Genomic DNA, 13,215 nt, shown 5'->3' on the forward strand with positions numbered 1-13,215 from the left:
CGCATAGTGGATGAGAACTGCAACACCCAGAATACATCGTGATGAGTCCAGGTAGGTGCTGCGTGGGGTTTGTAGATTCAGACAGTTCTCGGCAAAACAGTTCGTGGAAAACCAATTTCCTGCTTGTAATGGAGCAAAGCACCTCCTCGGGTCCCCAGACCGCCTCAGCCTTAGAAAGTGGGTGTATCGTCCGGCGGGGGCAGCGAAGACAGTGCCTGCCGCCCAGCATGAGGTTAAGTAACCTCAAACCACCTTCTATTTTCCCCACAGTCCATGGCGGGCCCCGATCTTCTAATACCTTAGACAAAAGACGAGCCACCGCAGCGGCGCAGCCAGTGAAATCGGAGCCAACTTGCAAGGCGGGGGTCTCTAAACCGTGTCTCTGGCTGACACGGAAACAATATGACCAAATCTCCTTCTTGCGAATGAGTAGAGACCACACAGGGGAACACTTTGGAAGCACGCTTTATTCCTTGTGTGGCGAATGCATTTCGGCAATTTCATCAGCCTTCCTCAGCGCCCAAGTATCCAGGAGGCTTCCAACAAACACACTGAAGTTCTGCCGCCCTCTTAATTGTTGAGAGCGCGCTCCGCCCCTTGAAGATTGCTGCTCACCTGTTGACAGTTCGCATAGTGGATGAGAACTGCAACACCCAGAATACATCGTGATGAGTCCAGGTAGGTGCTGCTTGGGGTTTGTAGATTCAGACAGTTCTCGGCAAAACAGTTCGTGGAAAACCAATTTCCTGCTTGTAATGGAGCAAAGCACCTCCTCGGGTCCCCAGACCGCCTCAGCCTTAGAAAGTGGGTGTATCGTCCGGCGGGGGCAGCGAAGACAGTGCCTGCCGCCCAGCATGAGGTTAAGTAACCTCAAACCACCTTCTATTTTCCCCACAGTCCATGGCGGGCCCCGATCTTCTAATACCTTAGACAAAAGACGAGCCACCGCAGCGGCGCAGCCAGTGAAATCGGAGCCAACTTGCAAGGCGGGGGTCTCTAAACCGTATATATATCCAGGCTCATACTCAGTTTTTTCGTAAACAAAGTACAGCACTCCGGGGGTACGGGCAGGGTTTTCTTTATTCCGCCATTAGCAGTTCAAACAAACGCGTTTCGGACGCAAGTCCTTCGTCAGTGTTTACTCTACACATCGTGAGTCGGCTACTTTTAACTACGTTTAGATGCGTCATCATGGCGTGCCAGCAACAGTGACAATGGTTTTGAGATCGCATGGGCGCACTAGTGAGTGTGGCGGCAATCTTTTAGTGTTCAATGTTGAACATAGCTCCGATGTATATAATATGTCACACCAGCTTGAGCGGCCGATTTGCAGATACAAGGCAAGATTGTTCAGAATCGATGATTTACATCAGAGTTATGTTCAATATTGAACACTAAAAGATGGCCGCCACACTCACTAGTGCGCCCATGCGATCTCAAAACCATTGTCACTGTTGCTGGCACGCCATGATGACGTATCTAAACGTAGTTAAAAGTAGCCAACTCACGATGTGTAGAGTAAACACTGACGAAGGACTTGCGTCCGAAACACGTTTGTTTGAACTGCTAACGGCGGAATAAAGAAAACCCTGCCCTTACCCCCGGAGTGCTGTACTTTGTTTACGAAAAAACGGAGTTTGAGCCTGGATGTTAACGCGAGTACCATCGCGTATTAAGCACCCGCCTACGAGTGACCCGAGAATTGTGGTACAAGTGGAGCATTATATATATATATATATATATATATATATATATATATATATATATATATATATATATATTTAATTTTTGGGGATGTTTTTCAACGATATTAGTGTTAAACAATATTTTATTTTCGATATTTTTGTATTTATCATTATAAGTATTAGGACACAATATTATGGTAAACAATCTTTTTGACACAATATTTGTGTCAAATGATATTGTTTACCTGGATATTGTTCAGTGATCCGTTTGGTGGTTAGTCTGGTACAAAGATGGTTTTGAGTTAAGGCTGCACTGGTCCATGTAGCCGGTTGGCTTGTCTGTGATGAAGCAGTGATTCTGGAGACTAACAAAAAGGTGGAGACCAAGGCAGTTGGGAAGATGCCAGGGCCCGGGATAAGACGCTGGAGTCAACATGGGCTGTTTTTGTTAAGAGATGAGAAAAGTTAAAGAAATACCAATGTATTAGGTTGATGTTTAGGGATGTGTATTCTGTGCGAGGGTGGGGCCAAGAATGTTATTTCTGTGAGTTCTGTATTACAAGGACAATGAAGCTACCCCTTGCCACCTGTAAAGCTGTCTACTGACCTTTAAAGTTGAGTTCAAACAAGCCATTGTGAAACTCGGCAGGCAGCCAGCTGCACGCCCTCCCTTCCAGTAGTGACTAGTGAGCATGCAGAGGCAGGCCAGCAGGAAGTGATCAGTGAACAGCATTTACAACTTCCTGTCTTCTTTCTGGCCCTGAGAGGATGAGACCCAGACAACACAGCCGGGAGAGCGTCCCGTGACCTGCAGACATGCACGGCGACGCCTGAGGGGGTGTTTTTTTTTTATCTCCGGGGTGAAAAAGGTGCGTCGCAAGGTAAGTGCAACCTTCCAGGAGCAGGAAGCAATTTCTAGCACATGAACGTCGCGTTCTTTCTAGCCCCCTCGTGGCTGCTATTTGGTGACATTTCCTGTTTGTGCAGCAATACTACCAAGAGAGAGAGGTGAAACGATAATTCCAGGTGTCTGCGCATTTATAACACAGACTTGTATCTTTAGCCCTTCATCTAACTGAGAAAGAAGTAACGTTCAGTGGGTGGTGTTTAGTAACAACATTGTTTGTCAATAATGAACATTGTTTTTTAGTTGTTGTTTTTTAATACTGAAGTCGTTATTGCTGTTATTCAACTTCTTGATAACTTTAAAAGTAGTCAACGTACAGTTCGCTGATTCTGTGTACCTCCGTTTCCCCCATTCACACCGCTCTTATCTTGCGGGAATCCCAAGTATTTTGAAGGTCTCATCTTCAAACAGAGAAGTCCCATCCATACAATAATTTTCATTTTTCGTGCCCAGCGCATCCTCTCATTCAGCATTTTGGGGCTGCAGCTCACACATATTCCGATCAAACCTATTTCTGCGCATTTACTCCCCAGTGTACAAAGAGAAAGGTAGCAGGCTGTGCACCGATTATTTGCAACATGTCTTATTGCAATGTGACTTATTTGCAGGGGGGTCTCAGAATGATGTACCTAATGAATATTAATTGGGCAGCTCACTAACTACCCCTCTGTAGATAGTGGCCAGCAAGGAACAGAACAGGAACGTGCCTGCACCTGCATTCACAAACTGCAAGGTTTTCTTTCAAATCAGTTAGGGGCATACTTACAAGGACGAAGTTAAAATTACCGCCGCTTTAGCAGCAGTAAAGCGGCCATAATGGGCTTGATAATAGGCTCTTGAGAATTCCAGAGAATTCCAATAGAAGCCCATGTTCGGGTGTATTTGAATTCTCTGGAATTCTCAAGAGCCTATTATCAAGCCCATTATCGCCGCTTTGGCGGCAGTTTTCTGCTGCTCAAGCAGCGATAATTTTAATTCCGTCCTTGTAAATATGCCCCCTAGTGTTCCGTTAAGGAACTGCTGTTGCTTTTTAAATAAAAAAAGTTTCCTGTACGGGAAGACACCAGGGAGCAGGTGCGCATAAACTATGACTTTGGAGTAGTTCTACAAGGTTTGCTTTCGCACCCACAGGTGAAGACAGGTGAACTCAGTTCAATGCAAAAGCGCTGAATGTGAAAGACAGGTTATTGTAGCCCTGCAGACCTCCATCCAATACCTTGTTGAAATATCGCTATTGCTTTTGGATTACTAACAACATCTACAAAAGGGATCAGAGGCACCGTGGTGACAGAAACAAACTTATATATCGTTATTTTCATATCACACCCACACTGTGCTAATATTAGACACTTTTAACTAAAATCATGGATTCAATGTGGTGGGGAGATGTCACTTTTGACATACTAATCACAGGGTGAACAAGCTCTACTCTGAGGACTGGAGACACTAGAGTAGCGAATACGCACATTAGAAATTTACTCTGTCATACAGGTACACTCTAGACATAAACTGGCATGGGTCAGGGAAGAATAACAAACATTATTGGAACGCCTGGGTAACTTGAATTGCAAGGAACATACTGCTAGAAATCACACTGAGGTGGATAAAGCGGGCACAGAATTAGCTTGCCCCCTTAAGGCAGAGACCCCAAGAACAGTGGTGCGGGCTTTAAAGGACATCACTGGAGAGATAATCAACACCCAAACGGGGTTCAGTGCAGTGTTTAGACATTATTATAAAACATTATATGAATCCCCACAGGACACACAGTGTTCTCAGGTACACTAATAACTCAAACACCTTCCACTCCCAAGAGTGAATGACGTCCAACGACTAGAATTGAGTGAACCCTTACATTTGCACGAAATCCAATTGCCCATTACAGAATATGGCCAGGTCCAGGGCACCAAGACCAGATGGGGTCCTGGTTGACTTATATGCCGCATATAGCTCTAGGTTGGCCTCTAGATGGTTACAGGTATGTGAGGAATCTGAGTGACTGGGGTCCTTACCCACCTCTATGCAAGAAGCCTTAATTACAGTGCTGTCCTAGCCTCCTCGATGTGGTAGCCCGCACCAAAATGTCGAAGCATGTGTGCGCCTTAAAAGACTTAGCTTTTATTCCACCAAAAAGATGCATCACCATGATCTGGAAGGCAGCAGTGACGCCCTCAATTCATGACTTGTGGTGAGATACCTTGAGATGGGTATATCCATAGGTGGCAGTGTGATCAGCCTCCACCAACAGGGGCGGAAGAGAGGAAAGTTTTGCATTGTGGCATTCACAGCTGGAGAAAATAGCAGTGGTGGCTGGTAGTGGACGGTGGAGGGGGCAGGGGAGTTAGAAAAAAAGAAGAACTTACCTGTGGGTCACCTGCTTCCGCCTCTCCTCCGTACTTGCTGTATCCTGCCTCCCGGAAGCACCCAGACTCCCCTAGATAATCATGACACTGCCTTACAGCAGCGTCACGATTGGTCTGAGCGATGTTGTTTGGCCCTCTGACAGGGACTGGGAGGCTGTGCATGTTCACTACCCAGGCTGTATAATACAGCTTGTGGAGAACATGCAAAGTGGCATGATGGTTTGGCCAGCCCAAGATGGCCAGCCAAGCCGTCATGCGCACTTAAGGTGCAGCAGCCACTCCTCCTCCCTCTGGGTCACTGGAGCCCAGCCCCGCCTGCCCTAACATAGAGCTTGCAGCCAGACAAAAAATAAAATTATAATAGTGTTCGGTTAATATCATTTTATTTTTCCTTTGCACTGCTCTTAGAGCAGTGGGGTGATGCTCCTCTGCCTTTGCAGTGGAGCCGCCGCTGGAAAAAAGAGGCGAAGTGTGATAGTTGACTGTCCTGTGGAAGTAGTCCCTCGACCGTTACAGCTTAAAGGGTTTGACCACCTCCTCTGAACCACTTATAGTAGACAGTAACCTCTCCCCGGCGTTGCTGGGTCTCCAAAATGCAAACCCATGTGAAAGGATGTCAGGGAGCGATTCAGCAAAACCCTTACCACACGACCCCCACGGCAGGGACCTGGGAAATAACTCTACAAGACAAGTTGCGGCAATCTGGAGGTTTGGGTTTGTGATCATTTATATGATGTTTTTATTTTTCTTCAGTTCTTCTTTGCAGGCATTTTCCACAGCCATCATTTGGAGCTAATTGGGTAATTTGCTTAAAACATGCATCAAGCAACCATATCGCTGTGTTGTTATTAGGACCAAATGTACTAGCCAAGATCCAGTATATCTTGCTATGTAAAACCACAAATTGTGGGGCACCGGTAAATCGTCGGACTCATTGCTATATGATGTTTGCATAGTGTTCCATCGAGCGACAGTTGTTTGTACTAAATGAGCAACATTTTAAACTCTAACAAAACCATCTTTAAAAACAGGGGGCCTCATTTATGAGAAGTGACGCATCGCTGCGTGAAAGCAGCGATGCATCACTTCTCAGTGCGCCCTCCTTGCGACATGATTGATGTGATATTACTGTATGACGCATCATGTCGCAAGGAGTTACAGATTCGTCAGTATTTCTGACGTATCTGTATGGCGCAAAAGTGACGCATTGCTGGAGTGTGTCACAAAAGTGACGCAACTTCAGCAATGTGTCCTTTCACATGGGTCAAGCCCCATGTGAAAGGGTCTGCGTCAGTCTTACGCCTGCTGTGAGGCAGGCGTAAGATATTGACACATTTGCGTCCTAGAAGTGGCGCATTGAAATCTTATAGATTCACTTCTATGACCCTTTGTTGCGTCAGAACGCCCCTCCTGCATACATTATACCTGGCGCAGGTATAATTTGGCGCAGGGATTTACAAAGTAACGCATCTACCTAGATGCGTCACTTTGTAAATATGGTGCAACAAGGCACATTTTTGTACGCCGCTGGTGCTTCACAAAAAGTGACGCACCAACAACGTAAAAGTGACGCACTGCCTCATAAATAAGGCCCAGGAGGTAGGAGCTAGGAACCTCCGGTTAAATCAGTGTGAGTGAGCACGTGGGTGACATCATGGCTGCTTGGCCAACCAACTTCTCCAGAAGTCATATTGAAAGTAGGCCATGTTGGCTTTGGCGAGATCTTATGCAATTGTAGAAAATCTTCAACCTGCCGAAGCAGTTGCCACTTCCTGTTTCAGAATAAAAATGTTTTGTACAGATTAAGCAACGCTTGAAAGTCTGAACATTATTTAACAAGTGTTGGTTTCCATAGATACACAAATATTGCCAGTCGCTCGCAAATAAAACAGCCAGGTACTTCTAGACTGGCTCTTTTATGGAATATATTGAACATTTTATAAAAGGTTAAACAATGTAAATATAAAAGAGCATTTAGGGGCTGATGCACAAAGCGTCTGGTCACAGCACAGTTCTTGCATTGTGCTGAGACCAGACTCACGCTTTTTGGTGCCCAGAAATCTTTAGCCACAGGCAGCACAAAGGGAATATTCGCACTATGGCAAATCCGTCCACCTCCTTAATAGTAATGGTGCTGAAATTGGCTTTTGACTCATTGCAAACTATGGAGGCCTGCGTTGGACAACAGGGCTCAATCCCAGCATTCACATTCGCACTTTTCAGACATTGAAACTCCTTAAAAGGACAAGGGTCACAATTGTGAATTTGATAGTGGGGGTAATACCCGTGGTCCCCACTGTCAACAGGGTCCCGTCCTTCAGCTCTCAACAATAGATGTATGGCTCACGTTAAAACTAGCAAAGTAGCACCGGGCAGGTGGTATGGCTTCAGACCTCTGCAAGGCAAGTTTTGTAAAGCAAGGCTACGGGCTCTTTACTTTAGATCTACACTGCAGTTAATCACTGCCACTTAATAAATTATATATATATATATATATATATATATATATATATATATATATATATATATATATACATATATATCCTGTACCTTGATGCATTAACTTCTTTTTACGTACTAAGAGTTTAATCTATTCAAACATTTACAATCTGATCTGAAATAACCTGTAATGGGTTTCATGTCGGTGTTGAGGTGCACTGGCATGTGTACGTTTTTGGTAGGAAAATATAAGTGTGATGGAAAATGTAAGTGTGATAGCTAGAAGAAGGACCTGGAAGGGAGGGATGGAGGGGGGGGGGGGGGAGAGAGAGAGAGAGACACTTGATATTGGATAGTAAGGATGTGTAAATCAGGATTGGGGCACTGACAATGTGTAAGTAGTACATAGCTGTGTAATACCAGGCCTGAATTTGCTGAATGTTCTGATTACAGTGCAGAAGGATGTTAGCCAGGAATACAATAGGTTAGAATTGAGGTGAATCAGCACAGTTGTCTTTGGGTATTAGTTCTGGTATGACAATGACACTACATGTTGGGATTTGGGTGCAGTGACTTTGTAGGCCCACTTATCAGCTATCGGTCAATGGGGCAGAATGGTCCAATGCAAATAATTCACTAAGGCCAATGCAGGCAGCTGCCTTATGTTCCCATTGAACATTGCAACTGGAGGGTGACCAAACACGGTAAACGGTCTGAAATGAATTAGTTGCCAGAAAGCACTGAAGAGGATTTTCCTTGTGTCTCAGGACCTCCAACCCTTTCTGTAGTAAGAGCCACTTATGTTCAATGAAAATCATCCTGGGATATTAATATTATTAGCGTTGTAACAATGACCACATCAAACAAGATTGCAGTAGTGGCCACCATATAAAAGCTATGAGTTGTCAGCACTAGTATACAACGCTCATAGTCAATTTAGAATGTCCGAGCAACCATATTGGCAATGCCCTGACAGCAAGGTAAATAACATTAGCAATAAACACATGATTTATCACTCAAATATGAGCTTTCGAACATTGGTGTATGAGTTCTGAAAATACACAATCTGTCCATATTACACAGTCTGAATTTTGGTATGCATACAGCCAAGCAAAAGCTTCAAATTTAGCATGCTGGGCTGCACAATGGAGAGTTACTTCTAAGTGGTTGGAAAGTTACCAGTTGCTCACAAGCTACTTATTGGAGAAGCCTGCTCTTACTGATATTTACATTACAGGCTGGAGAGGGGAGAGTCATTCGGGTGTCAGGGAATAAAAAGGGGCATAGGAGAGAGGGGGAGGTGTCCTTGAACAGTATGGTTGGAGAAAGAGAAAGCCTAAGGATAAAATAAGATTTTTAAACAAATAACCCATCATATATCCTGCACACAATTGGTTGTATGGGGCCGTCAAATATTTTTACTGTGGGCCCCGTGAAGGTCTGTTACAGCCCTCTTGACTGCTGGCCGCTGCTCCAAATGTTCCCAGCATCCACAAGCACAGTGTGAGCTTTCAGATGCTGACAGGTCAAACTTTATGAAATGCTGCTGCCTGCCCTCGACTGGCATTTACCATCTCATGCTTTGTAACTGCATAAATGCCCGGTTACTCACCGGTAATATTCATTACTGCGAGTCCTGGTCTCCCCGTCCCATTACTTACAAGTGAGCAGCTAGTCTGCTCCACAGAAACCTAGTACCTAGCAGAGCTTTTTGCCCCTCCCCCAGTATGGCGTCACCATCATGTGACAATAAAGGGGAGGAGTGGCAGAGAAACTTCCTGAGAATACCAAAGACAAAAACCCAGAAACGAAACAATCACCCCAAAACCAAAAAGAGGGAGGGAGGGAAGGGCTCAGGAATGGGACGGGGAGACCAGGACTCGGAGTAATGGATATTACCGGTGAGTAACCGGGCATTACCTCCTCGTCCTGTCTCCCCGTCCCATTCCTTACAAGTGAGCCCATACCCAAGCACACGGTGATTGTAAGAAAAAAACAGACCAAACAGTTTAGAGAAAAAAACCAGGTCCATTTAATCCACAGAAAACAGTACAGTTCACAAACCATGTACTGCAGAAAAGACACTAGCCCCAAAGGCAGCAGAGGCCGCCATCCCCAACTGAAGACGATAATGTGTAACAAAAGAATGGGGAGAAGCCCACGTGGCAGCATTGCAAACGTCCCTCAAAAAGGCCCCCTTGAACATGGCCCAGGAGGACGATACGCTCCGAGTCGACCGACCCTGAACAGAAGAAGGCAGAGGACAGTGTGCAGAATCGTAAGCAGAAACCACAGCGCCCTGGACACAACGAGACAAGGTGGACAAAGAAGGCCGAAGCCCCAGACCCGAGAGGCCATAGGTGACGAACAAGGAATCAACCTTACGGAAATCAGCCGTACGCTCCAAGTAGATGCGGAGAGCCCTCAGCACATCCAACGAATGGAGGAGCACCTCCTCAGGAGAGGCAGGAGCCGGAAAAAACACCGGGAGAACAGTATCCTCCTGACGGTGAAAAGAAGACACCACCTCAGGAAGAAAGAACGGACTCGGACGGAGAATGACCTTGTCAGCGCAAAAGCGCAAGAAGGGGGGGAGAAGCCATCAGCGCCCCAATCACACCAACCCTCCGCCCAGAAGTAATGGCCACCAGGAAAATAACCTTAGCAGAAAGGAACTTCAGGGCCACAGAGCCCAAAGGCCCGAAAGGAGGACCCGTCAAAGCCCGCAGAATCAAGGGAAGAACCCAAGTAGGCACAGGAGAACGAGAGACAGGACGCTGAAGCAAGAAACACCCCAGAAGGCGAGCCACCAACGGGGAGACAGAGGAAACAGAGGAACCCCGAAAAGCAAGAATGGCAGCCCATTGCGCCCGCAGGGAAGAAACCGCAAGCCCCAAGACAAAACCATCCCGCAAGAAGTTCAACACCCTCACGGCCTCACAGGAGGCAGAAGAGAGACCCCTCCCAAGACACCAGGAGGAGAAACATCTCAAGCGAGGGGCATACGACTACAAGGCGGAAGGACGCCTAGAAAGCCGGAGACATTGGGCAACCTCCACTGAGCAACCCAGACCCAGCAAACACAACCCCTCAAGCGTCAAACCCCCAGCCGGAGGTGGCGCAGGGAGGCAAACCCGAGAAGAGGAGCCCGCAGGGGGGAGGGAGACAGGGGAAACTTCCAACGAGGGCAAACAGAAAGGGCTAGCAGAAGGGGAAACCAAGACTGCCGACACCACACCGGAACCACCAGGAGAACCTCCGCCTGAACCAACCGAAACTCCCGGAGGACCCTCGGAATGAAGGCAAACGGAGGGAAGGCGAACAGCAGACCCTCCGCCGACGGAATCGAGAAAGCAACTGTGGCCCACGCCAACCGAGAGGGAGCGCTGCAAAACAGAGGAAGAAGGGCGGAATCCTCCGAGGCAGAAAAGATCCAGCCAAGGAAGGCAGAACCGGAGGACAAAAAGATCCAACAGAACCGGGGACAGACCCAGGGACACCGAGGAGGGGAACACCCAGCTCAAAGAAGCCGCAGGCCCAATCATCCACCCCGGAAGATAGACAGCCGTCAGAGACAAGAGGCACGACTCGGCCTAAAAGCCGAACCTCCGGGACAGGAGAAATAGAGCATGACACAAGCCCCCAAGGCGATACACAGAAGCATGAACCACCAGAACTACGGTCTGCACCGAGACCGCCCGACCCCAAAGGAGAGGAGCGAACCAAAGCAAACCAAACCACCCCCAACTCCTTCCAAGCCGAGGACTCGAGGGACTCGAAACGGGACCACCGACCCGAGCCTAGGAGGCACCCAGAACGGCACCCGATCCCAAAGCACAGGCATCCGTGGACAACACGACCACAGCCAGAGGAGGAAGGAGGACGAACCCCGGGAAAAATACAGTGGGGACAACCACCACCGGAGATCCGCCCGAATCCCGGAGCGACAGGGATCAGAGTCTCGTAGTCCAAGGAGGCAGGACCCCAGCGTGACAGGACATGACGCAACAGGGGGTACAGACGTAGCCTGGCCCAAGGAAGGAGTAGCAAAGCGGACGCCAACACCCCGACACCCAAACCAGAGACGGGCAGACACCCGGGAAAGAAAGTCAACCAGCGCCGCCGGGAGAGGAACACCATGCCCAGGTCCAAGAGGAAGAGAGCCCCCAGGAACCACAGGGACAGGGAGGGCACCAGGGAGGACTTCCGGGGGCCGATGAAGCCAGCCAACCAGAAAGGCAAACACATGCAGCCCCCTGGAATGAAGAAAACCCACCAGAGGGGCCAAGAGCTCGGTGAAAACCCCAAAACATACCACCTGGGGGACACACACACAGCAGTGGGAGGACTCGAACCCTGGACCGTGAGGGCGGGCATCACCAAAGGTACAAGACGCACCAACGAGCCAAAGCATCTCGGTTGCAGAAACGCAACCATCAGATCCAGGGCTGCCAGGAAGCTACCCGGAAGCACCAGAGGCAGAAAGGACAGCAGAAACGACGACGGAGAACGAAGTGAAAGACCCGCTTCAGATCCAAAACAGGACGCCGAACCGAAGAATCCTTCCCGGAGACCAGAAAAAGGACCGAACAGCAGCCCCCACAACAGCCACCTCCCTCAACAGAAGCCGCTCACCCGCCAGCAACGCCTTCTGACGCAGAGGAAGACGGGGCAGGAGAGCCAGAACGAAACCCAGAGGGGGAGGAGAGGAAAACACCAACTGGCAACCCTCCGACACAGACCGAACCGCCCAGGCATCCGGAACAGACAACCACCGGGACAGGAAGGACTGGAGGCGACCACCAACATGCATAGGCAGAAAAGCCAACGGGAAGAGGAGGAAGTGGGGGCAGCAACACCGGCAGGGGCACGGGACCAGGCACCCTCAGGGACCCCCGGCCACGACCCCAGCCATAAAAAAGGGCCGCGAAGCACCCCGAGCAGGAGGCCCAAAGGCACGGCGGCAGGCAAACCCACGTCCCCAAGAAGGAGGGCATACAGGAGCCACAAGCACGCGGGACCACAAGCACGTCCACGGGAACCCACAAAGGGCAACCCAAGCAGGACCGAACACTGAGAAGGCCCAGCCTACCAGGAACGCAACCAGGCAGGACGCCATGCAGTAACCAAAGCAGCATAAGCAGCGCAGAGGCACACAGAGGGACAACAACCAGTGCACCTGCAACACCAGGAGGGCCAAGAGAGAGGAGGCATCCATACCATCCCGCAAAAGAAAAACCAGGGCCCAGACCATGTCAGCAGAACAGGCCTACGCCCGACAAAAAAGCGGGAAGCAGCAGAGGAACGCCACACCCCACCAACAGCCAGCCGAGCCCGGAAGGCAGCAGCAACCCCCACACGTAGAAGCAGGAACAAGGATGCCAAGAGGTGCATGCAGAGAGCACCGTCACACCGCCAGCAGAGCAGCAGGCAAACAAGGCGCAGAACAGTACATCGCGAGAGACGACTGTGCACTGAGAGAACCATGAGAGTCCGCAGGTGAAGAAGCATCCAGCACCACGGCAGGAACGCAAGAGAGGAGGACACAAAGCAGCCACAGAGGACGGGACCCAAGAAAAAGGGACCCGCCCGGAAAGGCATGAAGTCCCAAGGCCCTGTCCCCACACAGGAAACGGGTCCAGCTGCCCAAAAACATCCCCAGGGAGCTGAGCACCCAGCAGGAAACACAGCCGAAAACCCCCGCCCGCTAAGCAGGGTGCATTGGGAACGGCATCGAGAGGAACGGCCGCTAGAGCAGGCCGGCATTGAGAGGAACGGCCGCTAGAGCAGGCCGAGGAGGCACAAAAAACACAAGACATTG

The 13,215-nt window shown here is 49.1% G+C and overlaps 1 protein-coding gene across 1 annotated transcript in view; it reads left to right on the forward strand.

Annotated features, from left to right (window-relative positions):
* Positions 1-2,427: 2,427 nt before the first annotated feature.
* CASP8 (caspase 8) overlaps positions 2,428-13,215 on the forward strand; it is a 188,175-nt gene continuing 177,387 nt past the window's right edge. The window contains exon 1 of the mRNA XM_078680213.1: positions 2,428-2,566. The gene's annotated coding sequence lies outside the window, so the exon portion shown is untranslated. The remainder of the gene's footprint in view (positions 2,567-13,215) is intronic.

This window comes from Lissotriton helveticus, chromosome 3_1, assembly GCF_964261635.1.
Source record: "Lissotriton helveticus chromosome 3_1, aLisHel1.1, whole genome shotgun sequence".
Lineage (NCBI taxonomy): Eukaryota > Metazoa > Chordata > Amphibia > Caudata > Salamandridae > Lissotriton > Lissotriton helveticus.